The sequence below is a fragment of the Podarcis pityusensis genome (assembly GCF_964106645.2).
Source record: "Podarcis pityusensis genome assembly, chromosome: 7".
In the NCBI taxonomy this organism is placed as follows: domain Eukaryota; kingdom Metazoa; phylum Chordata; class Lepidosauria; order Squamata; family Lacertidae; genus Podarcis; species Podarcis pityusensis.
In genome coordinates, this window is record NC_138031.1 from 11,079,947 (window position 1) to 11,098,318 (window position 18,372).

Below are 18,372 nucleotides of genomic sequence, written 5' to 3' on the forward strand. Positions count from 1 at the left end.
TTAGAATGGCAGTGGTACCCACCTGAGAGATGCCGGAACCCACCTGTGAGTGCCCCCTGGAAAAAAGCCCTGGTGTTAAGTGTTAAACCAGAGGTGAGGAACTTCAAAAGTCCAGGAGCTGAGTGCAGTCCTTTAGGCATCTCTCTCAGGCCCTTGGACCTCAAGCCCTTACATGGCTTGAATGCAGCCTATCTCTGAGTTCAGCCATTGCAGAAGGGAGTGAAATGTTTTGCTGGGAAATGGCCTGGCTTCCCAGCCATCACCAGAGCAGCTGGCCTTGTTTCTCCCCCTGTGGATCTTAACCAAGTTCTTTCCTGGCACCTAAGTTGCTATTTCGCTGAGAAGCTCATGACCTTTCGGATGTCCTGGCTGGTGGTAACTACTTTCTTCAGCGGGTTTTGTTTGACTTCTCAGGAAATTTAATAATCCCATAGCACTGAACGGGAAGAGGGGGGACACAAAATCTGATAAGGAGCCATACATTCATTGTGGTTTCGCTTGTACATTAATGGATTATTGACTGAAATAGGTCAGATCTGTCCGTAATTATGCTTTTTGCTGCGCTTGTGAAAATGGAACCTCTCGTGTGACTGTTAACCTACATACTAACCTGGTAAACGATTTTCCGAAAGGCATTCAAAGTCAATTTCTGTCCGGCATAGGCTGAAAATCTTTCCTCACAGATTTTTATCAGGCAAAGTTGATTATTACAAGGATGTGTTAATAGGATGTGTGGGGATCCTTTTTTCAGTTTATTGTTTATGACCTACCTTTTGCATTTCTTTGGTTCCAGTAAATTGCACAGCAAAGGTGTGAGCCAATACTTGTTTACTTGTGTGTAAATTCACAAAGAATCATAGTTTTAATCCAATTTTTAGCATCTAGGGTACCCATCAGAAGCTAATGGATGTAATCCAGGAAAACTCTCCTCCCTGTAAGAATGTTGTTGTTGTTTAGTTGTTTAGTTTTGTCCGACTCTTCGTGACCCCATGGACCAGAGCACGCCAGGCACTTCTGTCTTCCACTGCCTCCCGCAGTTTGGTCAAACTCATGCTGGTAGCTTTGAGAACACTGTCCAACCATCTCGTCCTCTGTCGTCCCCTTCTCCTTGTGCCCTCCATCTTTCCCAACATCAGGGTCTTTCCCAGGGTGTCTTCTCTTCTCATGAGGTGGCCAAAGTATTGGAGCCTCAGCTTCACGATCTGTCCTTCCAGATTGTGCACTCAGGGCTGATTTCCTTAAGAATGGATAAGTTTGATCTTCTTGCAGTCCATGGGACTGTAAGAATAACAAACATTAATAGAAGAATAACAAACATTAATAGGACTTCAAAGGTTAAAACACATTCACATGCACACCAGCCCTGAAAGGTATGCTGGTTATTTATTATGCCCATATTTCAGAAGGGTATGCGATGGAAATCCGAGGACAAGAGATTAGTAATTTGCCTAAGGCCACTATAAACATTTCCAGAAATTGCTGCAGTTCGTGTGGTCAGAAATGGAAACTGGTCAAATCAACACGATGAGTATTCATTTGCTTCATTGCTGTTCTGCAAACGATATGTAATTAATGACAGGCTGTTTTGCCCTGTTTTGACATTTGTTTTACATTGAAATGAACGCAAGTTATGTAAATTATGTAACTTATTTTAATTAGTGGACTTAGTATAAGGTGGAAACCAAGAATCAATGCTGGTTGTGATTAATGGAGGTCAGAATGGAAATCGCTTCCTTTCGACATTGCTCCCTCCAGATGACCTTTTCTTGAGCATTTGTCCTGATTTGCTTGCTCACACAGAGGTCTGGTCTTTACTAAACATCTATTCTGATTTGTTATATATGACAATGAGCATTCATCCTGATTTGCTTGAGGGGTGTGTACATGTCTTCCATTAATGATTCAGGACCAAGGTGATCAAGGGTCTGGAAACCAAGCCTTACGAGGAACGATTGAGGGAGGTGAGTATGTTTAGCCTGGAAGAGAAGAAACTCAGAGGGAGCTATGAAAGCCTTTGTGGCGATCACATAGGGTCCCTGGACGTTTAATGGTCTATTGATCCCAGTGCCACCACTGTGCTCACTTCCCCGCTGCCACCAACCCGTTACTCTCGGGTAAAACACTGAGTCCAGACAGTTGTTAAAAGTGAACCAAATAAACAAGTTTATTTTATAAGCATTAACAAGTTTATGGTTTCTCAGATAATATTCCTGTCAGTATCTTAACTTTAGTTTCTCTACTGGCCTATACCTTCCTAATACCTTCTGATTGATTATCTCAACTGTTTGACTGACTCCTCTTAACAAATTCTCTCACATCAGACTAGCCCAGCCCACAGACTTATCCTCTCTGTCTCTTCTAATTCCAGACTGTCTTCTCAACCATCCTAACTCCTCCCAAAACCTCTCTGTGCTTAAACCTTATACACAGTTAACTCCGCCTCTTGGGTTCCCATTGGTTAGTCATTTTACAATCAGTTAACCCTTTCCCTATGAACCCAGTATGATGTCACACACCTAGGAGGGCAAACGCCACAGCCTTCTTCAAATATCTCAAGGGCTGTCACATGGAAGATGGATCAAGCTTGTGTTTTCCTGCTCTTCAGGTTGGGACAGTAGGACTTGAACCAATGGAGATTCCAGCTAAACTCCAGGAAGAAATTTCTGACAGTATGAGGTGTTCGACAGTGGACTCCTCCAGAAGATTGTAGACTCTCCTTTTTTGGGAGGTTTTTCAACAGAGGCTCAATGGGCTGCTGGCAGTGATGCTTTAGTTGAAATTTCTGCATTGCAGGGGGTTGGACTAGATGACCCTCAGGGTCCCTTCCAACCCTATAATTCTATTATTCATTAAACACACACTTTTCTGTGCATTTCCCCATCACTTTCCTAACTGCAAAAAGTTCATTTTTTATTTTAAATAGTGGATTTGTTGCTCTAGGGAGGCAGAAAACTGTCATCCACCAAAATTCTCAGTACATGTTTGGATCTCTCCTGCAAAATAGTGACAGTCTGTGGGGGGGGGGGGGGAGAGAGAGTCCTGTCTGTCTCACTCAGCCACTGCCTTTTCTGAGTTCTTGGGCTAATCCATCTTTATTTTAGTGGAGAGTGTAATTGAACAGCATGTTCTAGATTTCATGCAGTACAGAGTGCTAAACTAAACTAAAAATATGGTACAGTATGTATCTTAACCCCCTCTCAAAATTGAAATTCTCTGCCAAGAACAACCAAATTCTGAATTTTGCAGACTGAGCTCTACTGATTCTTACTTTGGAAACTTTAATCCTAGCTTTGTATCCATAAGGACTAGAAACCTGCTCTCTCTCCTTTTAAAAAAAGAAGGCTTAGATTGTCAGGGAGGAAGCAAAGTTGAGCACAATGTCCCATATTCTGTGCTCTCGTACAGCCACGGTGGGCACAAAAAATGAGAGGGGAGAAGATTCATTTTTCAACTTAAAAAGTTGTGTTTGCCAATTGATAAGTGCCTGCCTTTGTCTAACTTTGAGAAACACCCACCCATTCTGTAAAAGAGAGAAGCCCCCAGTTTGCCACCTGCAAATCAGTTTTTAGGGCTCGTCTTTCCTGCGTTGCCAAAACCAGGGCATCAAAGCAATATGCTGACCTGCGGAACGGCGTTGGGGTGGCGGCGGGGAGCCTTGTAAGAAATAAGTCAAGGATTTTATGGGAACATGGCTAACACTTTTTAGATCTATTGACCACATAAATCTGAGAGGCATAAAACACCAAGTCATTATAGAGCAGTGAATCATCTCTCTCTCTCTTGGGGAGCAGATGTTCTTGGAGGCTTCTGCCGAGTCTGGCTCACACAGTGACCTGATGGAGCATTATGAAGCTTTGGCTGGCTCGAAAGGAAACTCACTCTCTCTCTTTTTTTTTGAAGGATTAGCAAAGGTATATGTGTGCAAATGTACAATCAGAAGCCCAGTTTCTGTTCTTCTTGATCTGCAAGTTTGATCTCGGCAAACAAACTCGTCTGTAGAAGCCCAGTGCATCGTTTTGGAGGCAAACAGTAAAAGGAACTAGCCATATTTATCATACGTGCGAACAGCTGCCTAAAGGGGCAATCCTATGGCAACAGTTGTTGGCAGTTTAGGATGCCGTTGGCTCTCCAACCCTGGCTTAGTTGAAGGTAATTTGTACAGCTGGGGCTCAGCTGGCTGAACTGAGGCTGCTGTAAATCCCAAACAATCCAGCCGTGGGCTTAGGCAGAGCAGCCACCCCACTACTGAATGGGTTTTGGATCTGGTGTGGCTTTATGCCAGCTTAATTTACAGAGGCATGCTTTGTGCCAGCTTCTTGTGCCTTGAATTGCGTCCTTAATCTCTATTCGTAGATCTTCATGTAGTCAAAACAGCACCATTCATATGTGCAGGTAACTCAGGTTTTGCAGGAGTGGTTTTTTTAAAAAAAAAGTTAGAGGAAGAAAACTCCTAAGGAGAAGACCCTTCCCCAAATCTCAGTGAGGACTGACCCCATGCTCTGTGGGTACAGAAGGATACAGTGTGGTTTAAAGGAAACTCTTGTTTGTTAAATAAACGGCTGCATAACTCATTGTAGCATATACTGCAAAGAGCACATAGCCTAAAACCCTGTTTTAAAACAACACATTTGAGCCAGGAACTGGCAAGTGGACTCAGCTCAGGTCATGCAAAGCAAGCATGTTTATGCTAGTTTGCTTGTTTTGCACAATCTGCGGCATGATCCGAACTGTGTTAATTTATAATCTACCCACCAGTGTTCAATTTTGCTTACTTCCGAGTAAGTGCCCATAGCAATACAGCCTTGTTCCTCCTTTGGTCTAGGTGTAGGGAATTGCACAGAGAAATGAAACAGTCTTGTTGCTGTAACCTTCATTTCTGCATTACTGTTTAACTAGGCATTGCCCAACAAGCAGTGCTTTTTTTTTACGCTGGTGGTGCTGTGGGTTAAACCACTGTGCCGCTTGGACTTGCCGATTGAAAGGTTGGCGGTTTGAATCCCCGCGATGGGGTGAGCTCCCGTTGCTCCATCCCAGCTCCTGCCAACCTAGCAGTTCGAAAACACATCAAAGTGCAAGTAGATAAATAGGTACCACTCTGGCGGGAAGGTAAATGGCGTTTCCATGCATTGCTCTGGTTTCGCCAAAAGCAGCTTAGTCATGCTGGCCACATGACCCGGAAGCTGTACGCCAGCTCCCTCGGCCTGTGAAGTGAGATGAGCGCCTCAACCCCAGAGTCGTTCGCGACTGGACTTAATTGTCAGGGGTCCCTTTACCTTTACCTTTTACTCAAGGGTACGCAGTAGTGGCACCTCTTTTTGTTGTTGTTAAAAAGTGTGACACTTACTGTATCAACTTCATGGTGAGTACTGGCCCCTATTTTTCTAGGGGGGAAAAGCACTGCTGATAAGGGTTTGGAAGCTGAAGGTGGTATTCAACTACCATGTCCCAACAGAGCAAGGATCTGGGTACGAGAGTGGGAAAATGTTTCATTGCAGAAGGGGAAATACTTGCAGTGATGGAACAAGAGACTTAATTAGGGTTGCTATACGTCCGGAACTTCCCGGACATAGCCAGTATTTGGCCCTCTTAAGCCAAATAGGGGAATTTCCCAGGGGGAAATTGCTGGAATGTCCGGGACAATGTAGATTTTGATGAATTTCATTAAAAATAGCTCAAAAACTAATATTTTCTTTGAGATTTTGCACACAAAAAAAGCCCAGCAACATTTGTGTCCGGATTTCCCCTTTTTGAAATATGGCAACCCCTTGCCTTGGCTAGATTCCACCCTTGTTGTCTGGGTTTTGTTTTTGCTCTAAATTAAAGCTGATACTTTCCATTATACTTACACAATGTGATCCCCAAAGCCGCATGAGATATAAACTGCCCTGGGGAAAATCCAAAGATGTATAAGTGATGCCAACACAATCCTACTGGTGCAGGTGAAGCTGGAAAAAGAAGAACATTTTATTTCTAACCAGTGCCCTGACAGATGGGAGGTTTTTGGCAAGCTTCCTTTGTGCTCGCAAGGGTACTTTGCCGTTCAGGTGGCAATTGAATTCAGCAACACAGGCAAGCGCTCCCTGGCTCTCCCAGGTGCTAGACACGACGTCACACAGGCAGAATGTCTTGGCTCAGGAACAAGCAAAGAAGAAGAAGAAGAGAAGGAGGAGGAATGTTCCTGTCTGGGGAAGAGATTTCTAGCGGTTTCTGCAACTTACACTTTTGGGGGGCGAAGAAGAGATTGATGGCTCTGTAGGAACAGATGCTTCTTGCTGACCTTTGGATATCAGACACTTGGCACAATGTCAAGCACTTGGGTTGTACAGGAAAAATGATGGCCTGGATCCAGTCCTAGTCCTAGTTGCCAGCTGGCAACTCCAGATAAGGACAGGCACACTCAGCCTTGCCGTGACGGCTGAACTTTGAAGAGTGAGTTTCAGTTCTGCACATGTGCTGGTAACTTGGAACGCAATACAAATTTCTGCATTTGGATGTCGAAATTTTAAGATATGAGAAATTAGGAACCACATAGAGGTAGAAGGAAGTCATTAAATAAGTCAGGGAGTAAAACCAGAGATTAGGCATAGATAAGCAAGTAAGAGCAGTGAGCAGAAATCGATAAGGTGAAGATAAAAGGACTTCTTACTGGAAATATATGTTTATAATGATGGTTCATATTTCTTAAAAAACTGTATTTTATAAGATTTTTCTTTTAACTTTCTATTTTTCCTATTTTTCCTCCTCTTTTCTACTTTTCCTTTTCTTCTTTTCTATTTTCTTTTTGTGTAATTTTTTTCTTTCATAACAGAACAATGTGTTTTATTATGTGCAACTTTTAATGTGTAAATAAAGATTTTTTTTTAAAAAAGGGATGCAATCCTGAGCATATTTTACTCAGAAGCAAATTGCATGGAGGCTGAGAGAGGCTGCTTTTTAGTATGTATGTTTAGAATCTGAGCAAGAGGCAGCAGAAGTGTATAAAAATTTTGCTTTTCTCTCTCTCACACAACACTAAAACTTTGGAGCATCCAGCAGAGCTGAATGCTGGAAGATTGAGGGCAGAGAAAAGAAAGTGCTTTTTCACACAGCGTTTTAAAGTGTTGCAATTCTTTCCCATGAAAGATCACAGAATCATAGAGTTGGAAGGGACCCCGTGGGTCATCTAGTCCAACCCCCTGCAATGCAAGAATAATGATGATGGCTACCAACTTCAATGGCTTTGAAAGGGGATTAGATACATTTGTGGAAAATAAGGCGACCAGTGCCTACTTGCCATGATGGCTATTGTGGCGTTTGCCCGTTCGTTTGAAAATGTCTGTACAGGGGAGAGAGAAAGGGTTAAAATGTAGACCAATAGGAAAGCGGGAGGCGGAGCCTACCTGTTTATAAAAGGGCTTAGCTCGAGGTTTGGGTTGTGGGTAGTTGGTTGGTTGGTTGATTGGGAAAAGGCAGTTGGAAAAGCAGTTGGCAGGCAGTTGCAAATAGAGAGACAGTGCAGTTGGTTCTTGTGTGAGGGAAGGTAGAAGAGATAGAGACAGGATAAAATAAGATTAAGAAGGTAAAGAGTAACAACGTTTGGAACATAACTGTCAACATTTCCCTTTTTTTAAAAGGGAAGTTCCCTTATTCTGAATAGGATTCCTCTCAAGAAAAGGGAAAAGTTGACAGCTATGGTTTGGAATGCGGTTAAAGTTTGTTTGTGTCTGCAATAAACTACACTCTTCTTTGTTAACTTGAGAACCTGACTGAGATTAAAGTGATTTACCAGGAAGGACCTGGTTGGTAGCAGTGGATTAGTGGTGTATGGGTCAATAGTCCGTGAGACAACCGGGGGCTCCATACGACCACCACAAAATGTTCTGCTGCCACTCTTTGAGGCATTATGTTTCCAAATTACCGGTTGCTGGGAATCCCAGGAGACAAGAGTCCCGTTGTGCTCAGGTCCTGCCTGTAGGCTTCCTATGGGTGTCTGGTTGGCCACAGCAACAACAAGGTGTTGAATCAAATGGCCTGGTCCAGCAGGTTCTTCTTATGTTCTTATGTTAATTGCAGCCTTTGGTCCCCACCCTGCACTCGGCTCTCACCTGTGGCTCCTAGATGCTGTCAGCATGCGACAGTGACTACACCCGGGAAACAGCTTTGACTGGCTGGCTAAACCAGGGGCTAGGGGCTGGACTGAGGAGGAATTGTGAGAGCCACCCACTCCTTTTTATGAACCTTTCCAAGGGCAGGAGGACAGTATTGATTTAGAACAGTGGTTTTCAGAGGGACATAGTCTAGAGGGCAAAAGCTGGGAAATACTGGGTGAGAATAGCTAGAAGAGGGAATACCAGGAGAGGGACAGCTGGCAGGACAGCATTCCTGATCCCCCCTTCGCCTAAGACTAGATCAGGCACATCCAACAGGTAGATCATGGTCTACTGGTAGATTGCGGGGTGTTCCTGGTAGATCTATGGTCTCTCAGGGATCTCCCCCCCCAAAAAAAAGAATAAAAAAGCTCAATAACTACTGTTTCGTAAAAAAAAAAGTTCAACCACTCTGGCTTCCTAAGAAAAGCTGAACAACTTTGCCTTTCCCAAAAAAGCTCAGCAACTTTTGGTTTGTAGCCAAAAAGTTGACCATCAGATTAAGGTCCACTATTTGACTGCGGATTCAGGACCCTAAACTGTGTTTTATATAATCGACATTTGATTATGTTCTGTGTATATCGCAATGCTCATTCAGTTTCATTCATTCATTCATATATTCCATTTCCTGCATTCAATTGCTTCCTAAAAAAAGCTGAACAACTTTGGCTTCCCAGAAAAAGTCCAACAACTTTGATCCATCCAACGACAATGGGTAGATCACTGCTAGTTTTTTTACACTGTGAGTAGATCGCAGCCTCTTGGGAGTTGGACGTCCCTGGACTAGGTGGAATTTGAGAGTGATAGAACAGAAAGTACAGTGGCAACAAGATCAGATTACCCAACGTAGGAGTGACGTAGATTAACTGGGGACAGAGGGGGTGAACATGTACTGGGAGCAATGCCATTTCTAGAGAGATATGCATTCCTTTATCTGTGGCTGTGATTATTAAAGAAACTAACTGGTAAGGGACACGGGTGGTGCTGTGGTCTAAACCACAGAGCCTAGGGTTTGATGATCAGAAGGTTGGCAGTTCAAATCCCCGTGACGGGGTGAGCTCCTGTTGTTCGATCCCAGCTCTTGCCAACCTAGCAGTTCGAAAGCACGTCAAAGTACAAGTAGATAAATAGGTACCACTCTGGCGGGAAGGTAAACGGCATTTCCGTGCGCTGCTCTGGTTTGCCAGAAGCGGCTTAGTCATGCTGGCCACATGACCCGGAAGCTGTCTGTGGACAAACGCCGGCTCCCTCGGCCTATAGAGCGAGATGAGCACCGCAACCCCAGAGTCTTCTGTGAGTGGACCTAATGGTCAGGGGTACCTTTACCTTTAACTGGTAAGAACACCCCTTTCTTTTGATCTGCTTATATACTGCCACCAAGGGAGGGATCCCATTCCCCGAAGCCTGACACCAGGTGAGGGTAGCCGATGGGTCTCAAACCCTCGGTGAGTTAGGGACTCTTCCCCTGAATGCAAGACAGGCTCCGGCGGATTGAAGGGACAAGACCAAGAACATGCATGTTAAAAAAGGGAAGATATGCGACTGAACGAGGCTTACCATGCCTGTTGGCCTTTGGGCTTCACAGAATGCTGGGGGCAACTGAGGGTCCATCTCACTACTGTGGTGTTAGAGGGTTACCCCGTTCTCCAATGATTCCTTGTGGCTGCTACACTGCTACATTTTTAACCTGCAGATACATATCAGCATCTGATTATAACTCTTGTTTTATCTCTTTGTCTCTTAAAGGGGCGCATTTCAAAGATGGCTCCATGTCGGAGATTTAAAGTCTCTGAGAGTCTTTCCTGGGTGGACATTTCTCACTCTCTCTCCCTCCCCTCTGCCAGCCCATTTTATGGGATTTGTAATAAAATACTCTAAATGGCTTACTTAACGGGTCAACCTTTTTTTTCTTCCCTGGTATAATATCGAAACTGCAATTCCCAGCACATTTCAATACACCAAGAGGGAATAGTAGAAATTTACAGCTAATGAAATATTGAGGAGGGTGATTACCTAATCTGCTCCTGGGGACTTGGCAGCCAGGCACACGATAGCTGAGTGCTGTGCTGTCACTGGAGTTTTTCGGGGTATAAAAACTTGCAACATTTTGTTGCAGTGTGGAGCCCTGCAGTTCAGGGTTCCAGGGGCTCTGCTCCATCCCTCCTCCCCAGTTTTATATTTCCGTCACAGCAGTCAGCAATCCGTGAACCCTGGAAACATTTAGGGACCCACCAGACACTTCCTGTTTGTGTGTGTGTGTGTGTTCTGCAATAACTGAATATTGTAGTAGCTCAGCTTGGTAGAGCACAAGACTCTTAATCTCCTTGTCATGGGTTCGAGCCCCACATAGGGCAAAAGATTCGTGCATTAATAACAATAATAATTTTATTATTTATAGCCCACCCGTCTGTCTGGGTTTCCCCAGCCACTCTGGGAGGCTTCTGGCTGATATAAAAATGCAATAAAACACCAAACATTCAAGGGGTTGGACTAGATGACCCTCGTGGTCCCTTCCAACTCTAGAGTTCTATGATTCTATGAATTGATGCAATAATAGTGCTTAAGTGGTGGGTTTATACTGGATCATCCTGCTTCATTAGTCATTCCATGATGCTTCCCAGTGCTTCTGTATTATTGCCAGTGATTTTTCGAGAAAAAGAGATGTCGGAACTCACCATGAACGCCTCCCATGTTTTCTTATAATGGCAATGGCATCCACCTGAGAGGTGCTGGAACTGAGTTTCGGTGAATTCTGGCTAAAAAAAGTCCCGATTATTGCCATCTGGAGGGGGTCTTTTGCCCTATAGTGCAACAAAAGCCGGTGAATGGGAACTGCACCCAGAAGACCAAAAGCTGTATTGAGGAGTTAGTGATATAACATGGAGCTCTCCCTGCCTCTGTTCCTTCCCCTTACCGTGCTCTTGCTAAGTTTTTTGATGGTGTGAGAACAGCCTTCAATGTCCTGAGAACGTTGGGAGGAGGCGAAGACCCCACACAGAAGATCCCCACCCCGTAGAGGATAATGCTGACTACCTTCTTTGATGTTGGACATTGTTTTGGGAAAGTGAGGCATTGGGAGGGGGTGGCTATTGGATGATCTGCACGTAGCCAGTCTTGGAAGCCACACAGGCTATCTGTAAAATCGGACGGTTTGGGCAGAGTTTCTTTGAAGCTCGTGCACGGACTGATTGGCCGCAGGACCGTGCAAATTGAGGCTACTGGGGGAGTCGCTTCGCTGCTTCTTGAGGGCTTCCGAGTGGCAGATTGAAGTGCTTGCTTGGTACGTACGCATTGCCTGCTGTTTTGGAACAAAACCTGTAATCTTCTCACCCATTTGTGTATTTTGTATCGCTTCTGAATCTCCCTTACCTTTCTCGCCCTGATCTGGCTACAGTGATCCATGCAATGGTCACCTCCAGGCTTGATTATTGTAACTCGCTCTACGCGGGGCTGCCCTTGAAGCTGACCCAGAAACTTCAGCGGGTGCAGAATGCTGCGGCGAGGCTCCTTACGAGGTCCTTGCTGCGGGAACACATTCATCCAGTGCTTTACAAGCTGCACTGGCTCCCGGTGGAGTACAGGGTCAGGTTTAAGGTGCTGGTTTTGACCTTTAAAGCTCTATGTGGCCTAGGACCCACGTACCTAAGGGACCGCCTCTCCTGGTATGCCCCACGGAGGACCTTAAGGTCCACAAATGACAACATTTTCGAGGTCCCAAGTCGCAAGGTGGTTAGGTTGGTCTCAACTAGGGCCAGGGCCTTTTCAGTACTGGCCCCGACTTGGTGGAACGCTCTGTCACAAGAGACTAGGGCCTTGCGGGACTTGACATCTTTCCTCAGGGCCTGCAAAACAGAGCTGTTCCACCTGGCCTTTGGTTTGGACTCGGTCTGACCCTTATGTTTCCCTCCCCTTATGGTTTTGACTTTTAAAAGGAGGCTGCATTTTAAATGGCATTTTAACCTGTATTTTAAATTGTTTTTTTCTTTTTCTTTTTTTCTTATTATGTCGTTACTGAAATTTTATTGGTGTTAGCCGCCCTGAGCCTGGCTCTGGCTGGGGAGGGCAGGGCATAAATAAAATTTACGATTATTAATATTATTATTATTTAAAAGAACCACCTTGCCTTTGGTAAGACAGCTGGACAACCTCCCCACCCTGTCATGAACATTTGTGGGATGAAGATTCAGGACAGATGAAGGAATGTTCTTCTTTAATCAGTTTGTACTTAAATGTGGGTGGCACTGTGGGTTAAACCACAGAGCCTAGGACTTGCTGATCAGAAGGTCGGTGGTTCGAATCCCTGCAACGGGGTGAGCTCCCGTTGCTCAGTCCCTGCTCCTGCCAACCTAGCAGTTTGAAAGCACATCAAAGTTAAGTGGATAAATAGGTACCGCTCTGGCAGCAAGGTAAACGGCGTTTCCGTGCGCTGCTCTGGTTCGCCAGAAGCGGCTTAGTCATGCTGGCCACATGACCCGGAAGCTGTACGTCGGCTCCCTTGGCCAATAAAACAAGATGAGCGCCGCAACCCCAGAGTCGGTCATGACTGGACCTAATGGTCAGGGGTCCCCTTTACCTTTACTTAAACTATGGAGCTCACTCCCAGAGGAGACAGCGATGCTCAACAACCTAGATGGCTTTAGAATAGGGATATCCAACTCCCAAGAGACTGCGATCTACTCCCACTATGACAAAACTGCCAGTGATCTACCCATTGGATTGACCAAAGTTTAGCTTAATTGCTAAAAACTGGAAAAAAGAAACTGTGCCAACAAAAAAGGAATGGCAAGACAAACTGTGTTTGTATATTGAATCTTTCAATATACAAAGAGTATACTGAACTGGCTAGATTAACAGAGGCAATTAGAGATCACACTAGATAAGAGTTTCAAAAAGCACAGGGGAAATGCAGAGAATACTTCACAAAACAGTGCCCTAAAATACACACCTGGACTTGTTTCGATTAATGTCTGCAGGAGACTTTGTGGATATTTAAGTTATAATTAGAAAAATCTTAATAATTATTCATAAAGGAAACAGCATATAAGAAGTAAATAAGGAGGCCAGATTACAGGATAAAGGAAGTCTTTTATTTGGTTGTTTGTATTGTTGTATGTTATGCTTATTTTATTTCTGTATTTGGGTGGGGGTGGATCAACCAGGATCACATGATCAACCAAGATCAACCAGGGTCGCCCCACAATCGACCAATAGATTACAACCAACTTGTTGGACATGCCTGCTTTGGAAGATGATGAAACCAGTGGAGGACAAGGCTCCCAATGACTACTACCTATGAGGGCTGCCTGCACAGAGGGAGACAGTAATGCTTCTGAAGACCAGCTGCTAGAAGCCACAGGAGAGGATAGTGCCCTCGTGCTTTCAGGCTTCCCATCTGGTTGACCACTGTGGGAACAAGGTGCTGGACTAGATGGACCACTGGCCTGATCTTCTTATGCTCTGATGATGTGCTCACAATGTGAATGTTCAGCATTGAGGAGAAACCACTGCTCTGCCAGTCAGGATCCCTGATTGTCCAGGATTCTCACACAGGTGAGGAAGCACTCTGTGCATGCCTGTGTCCCTGTCTGCATACTGGACCCTTCTCATTTTCAGGCCTGTCCATGTTTCCTGTTGTGAACATTACTAGAGGGACACAGAGCCAATTATCAGCAGCATCCACAATGTGCAGGCAATACAGGAACCAACTACTGCATGAGTTTATGCAGGGGATTCCCCAACCTGATGCCTTCCAGATGTTCTGGTGGCTGCACAGCTCTGCCGGCTAGCAGTAATGGGAGTTGCGGTTCAAAGCATCTTGAGGGCACCAGGTTGGAGAAGAGTGATTCAAGGAGAGGGATGACGTCACCGCAGGAACTGGGGAGAAAGACAGCAATGCACTCTTAATTACATCTTGTCATCTAGGCGTGATGGTTCCTTCCTGTTCTTCCCTCTGAAAGTCTTAGTCTAACTTATTTTTCTTTTAAAAAAACTTTCTAATGATAGAGACCATCCATGACCTATCTAGTTCGTGATGCGCAGCCTGCAATTTCCTGGTTTTAATTTTCTCCTCCTTGCTTCTGCGGAGGCCAGTTGCTATAACCAGTGGCACAATTATATTTAACTGGTTCTCCCCCCCCTCCTTCTTGACCAGGAAACACATTCTTTGCAACCTGCCCTCCCCACCTTCAACCATCTTTCCAGGACTGTGTGCCATTGTTGTGTGAAAGTCAGACTCCAGTATGCTGGTGACACACAGTTCCATTTCTCCGTAACAGCTGAATCAGGACGGACCATGTGGGCTCTGGGCTGGTGCCTGGAATGGATGGGGGAACATGATCTGAGCTTGAATGCTGGAAAGTTGGAGGCACTGTGGATGGGTGGTTTCTTGTGTCCAACAAATTCACAGAATACAGTAGTACCTCAGGTTACAGGTTACAGACTCCGCTAACCCAGAAATAGTGCTTCAGGTTAAGAACTTTGATTCAGGATGAGAACAGAAATCGTGCTCCAGCGGCACGGCAGCAGCAGGAGGCCCCATTAGCTAAAGTGGTGCTTCAGGTTAAGAACAGTTTCAGGTTAAGAACGGACCTGCAGAACTAATTATGTACGTAACCAGAGGTACCACTGCAATAGAATTGTAGAGCTGGAATACTCTGAACCCTTTTAATCACAATATTCTATTTATATCATTTATAATTAGAAGTACTTTAGAATCATAGAGTTGGAAGGAATCTGAATCTAGTCCAACCCCCTGCAATGCAGGAATCTCAGCTAAAGCATCCACGGCAGGTGGCCATACAACCTCTGCTTAAAAATCTCCAATGAAAGAGAGGCCACAATCTTTTGTGGGAGTCTGATCCACTGTGGAACAGCTCTTACCACCAGAACGTTCCTCCTAATGTTTAGTCAGAATCTCCTTTTTATGCAATTTGCATCCATTGGTTCAGGTCGTGCCCTCTGCTGCAGTAGAAAACAAGGTTGCTCCATCTTCCATGTGGCAGCCCTTTAGTTATTTGAAGATGGCTATCATATCACCTCTCAGCCTCCTCTTCTCCAGGCTAAACATACCCAACTCCCTCAACTGTTCCTCATCAGGCTTGGTTTCCAGACCCTTGATCATCTTGGTCGCCCTGCTCAGAACACATTCCAGCTTGTCAATACCCTTCTTAAAATGTGGTGCTCCAAACCTACCTGGAACACACTCTCCAAGTGTCACTGTTTTCCAGGGACAGTCGCATAGTTACAGAAGCTGTCTCAGTTTCTGATTCAATCCTGGAATGGTGGGCACCTGGGGTTATCTATTGCAATAAATGCATAGCCATTTCAGGTTTGTTTTGAGTCTCCTCCAGCAAATGCAGCTTCCGTGGCTAATCAGAAAGTGGGTTCCTCAATGACATCTCAGCTAGCCACTCTTGTTGTTGTTTAGTCATTTAGTCATATCCGACTCTTCGTGACCCCATGGACCAGAGCACGCCAGGCACTCCTGTCTTCCACTGCCTCCCACAGTTTGGCCAAACTCATGCTGGTAGCTTCGAGAACACTGTCCAACTATCTCATCCTCTGTCGTCCCCTTCTCCTTGTGCCCTCCATCTTTCCCAACATCAGGGTCTTTTCCAGGGAGTCTTCTCTTCTCATGAGGTGGCTACAGTCTTGGAGCCTCAGCTTCACGATCTGTCCTTCCAGTGAGCACTCAGGGCTGATTTCCTTCAGAATGGAGAGGTTTGATCTTCTTGCAGTCCATGGGACTCTCAAGAGTCTCCTCCAGCACCATAATTCAAAAGCATCAATTCTTCAGCGATCAACCTTCTTTATGGTCCAGCTCTCACTTCCATACATCACTACTGGGAAAACCATAGCTTTAACTATACAGACCTTTGTCAGCAAGGTGATGTCTCTGCTTTTTAAGATGCTGTCTAGGTTTGTCATTGCTTTTCTCCCAAGAAGCAGGCATCTTTAAATTTCATGACTGCTGTCACCATCTGCAGTGATCATGGAGCCCAAGAAAGTAAAATCTCTCACTGCCTCCATTTCTTCCCCTTCTATTTGCCAGGAGGTGATGGGACCAGTGGCCATGATCTTAGTTTTTTTGATGTTGAGCTTCAGACCACTCTTGGAAACAGTATATACCAGGAGGACCTTTGGGGGTGGCCTGGCCAAGCTCTTCTCATCTTATGTTCTTAGAAGATGATGCATTGGATGAAATCTAAGAGCATCAAAGTATCTGGAAAGCCAAATTATTATTGGCATTGACACATCATTTGAGCTCATGCTGGCTGGCTGCTGGCCAATCAGCTGGCTTGCCCAGTCTTTCTGCTACTGTTGGTTTGAGGCAGCCCTTTGTGGCAAGTTACGCTGTTGGAGAGATTCCCTTCTGTGCCTAATGTGTCGCAGGAGCATTACTGCCATCAGAGCTGAGATGGCTCGGATGTATTGATCTTTCAGTCAAGGACTCAGCAAGCCTCTGCTCCAGTGCCCCAGCCAGTCAAATAATTCCCCACTTGCTTAGACCTCTGGATTATTATTTTTTTACCTTTTTGTTCCAAACTTTTCCAAGAGTTTTGAAATGTTGCTGGGCGTTTCTCGATGAATGGAAATGTCCAGCATTATGTGCACTGAGTGGTGAGTCCCCCCCCCCCGTGGAAATAAAGACACATGACACAATTATTAAGATTAATGGGCTAAATAAGGCCACAACTTTATTGGTTACAGGTGATGAGCTATATTGGCTTAGGCATTGGTCCTAACCGACTACATCCAGCTTCAGCCTGTCCACCTAAAGTCCGGGAAGGGTTAACCACCAGTAGGGGGAGTCCTGCTGATGCACATCAACTAGGAACTCCCCCGGGGTCACCGCTAGGGGGGTGCCTTAGGCCCTCACCTCCATAGGCTTCGGACAGGGCCATGCCCCCCAGAATCCTTTACTGGACTACCCTTCAATATGCGGGGCAGGTGATGGCGCTACCTCCCCTCTTCCATCTACTGAACCACGCCTAACCATGCCTAACCGCCAATACCAAGAAAGCTGTGACGATTTGCTACGAGGTAGGCGAAATCCAAGTGGCTGGTGCCAATTTGCCAAGTGGAAAAATTCCTGCCGAGCCCCTCAAAGGTGACCAACCAAGGTCCATAGCAAGGTCAAAGAATGAAAAGCTTAAAGGGCGGGAGGGTGGGAAACAGGAACAGCTGGTAGGCAGGAAAAGAGGGAGATCACCAGCCACACCTGTGTTGAATAGGGCAGGCCACGCCCCCAGAGCCAGCCAATTGGCTGACCAGATGTCTGGACAAACGCCAGCTCCCTTGGCCTGAAAAGCGAGGTGAGCACCGCAACCGCATAGTTGCCCCTGACTGGACTTAACAGTCCAGGAGTCCTTTGTCTTGTTATTGCATCACAAATTTCAAAAAGCAGTTCCGAGTTACAACAGATCAGCAGCCATCTTGTATTGTTATAAAAGGCGCAGCCTTTTCGCACTCCAGTATCCTGCCATTGTCAGAAGCCTTGTTCTACAGAATGCTGCATCTAGCATTGAAAATAGATTTCCGGGCATTGGCCCGGCAAAGCGGGCCTTCAATTAGGGACCTTCACACAGGTGGAAAAAAGCAATAAGAGGTTTTCCAGTGCAGTGAGCACTTCAATTTCATGGGCTGCTTTCACAAGGGAAAGTTATAAGCCAGAGCTGTCGAGTAATATTGCCCAGGGCTCATATCAGTCTCCCCAGAGACCCCTGAACTGCCCTTTGTTAGCCCTTCCAAATCTAACAAATATTACTCAGCCAACTTCCGTGCTGGAGACTTTGTAGCCTACGGCATTTGCCAACGTGAAACTCTTCACTCCTTCCCCCAATTTCCCCTCTAAATTAGGCTGAAAATGATGGTAAATAAACAAACAGTAGAATGGACAGTTCCACTTCAGACTGCAGGTGAGGAAATCATGTTTTTGAATGTTCCTCTGATGTGAAAACTCCCCACAAAAAAAACAGATGAACAATGTTGCTGTTGTTTAGTCGTTTAGTCGTGTCCGACTCTTTGTGACCCCATGGACCAGTGCATGCCAGGCACTTCTGTCTTCCACTGCCTCCCTCAGTTTGGTCAAATTCATGCTGGTAGCTTCGAGAACACTGTCCAACCATCTCGTCCTCTGTCGTCCCCTTCTCCTTGTGCCCTCCATCTTTCCCAACATCAGGGTCTTTTCCAGGGATTCTTCTCTTCTCATGAGGTGGCTAAAGTATTGGAGCCTCAGCTTCACGAT

General features: G+C 45.4%; 1 protein-coding gene and 1 long non-coding RNA gene across 3 annotated transcripts in view; one reads left to right on the top strand and one right to left on the bottom strand.

Annotated features, from left to right (window-relative positions):
* Nucleotides 1-18,372, top strand: part of KCNQ3 (potassium voltage-gated channel subfamily Q member 3) — a 175,632-nt gene that overhangs the window by 96,853 nt on the left and 60,407 nt on the right. The window lies entirely within an intron of this gene.
* On the bottom strand, nucleotides 874-7,430 carry LOC308480966. 2 transcript variants are annotated; one of them, XR_013988366.1, is made up of 3 exons: nucleotides 7,380-7,430; nucleotides 5,847-5,945; nucleotides 874-932 (listed from the first exon to the last, which is right to left on the bottom strand). It is a non-coding gene; the product is annotated as an uncharacterized lncRNA (long non-coding RNA). The 2 variants fall into 2 exon arrangements; XR_013988367.1 differs by lacking the exon at nucleotides 874-932 and adding an exon at nucleotides 1,676-1,991.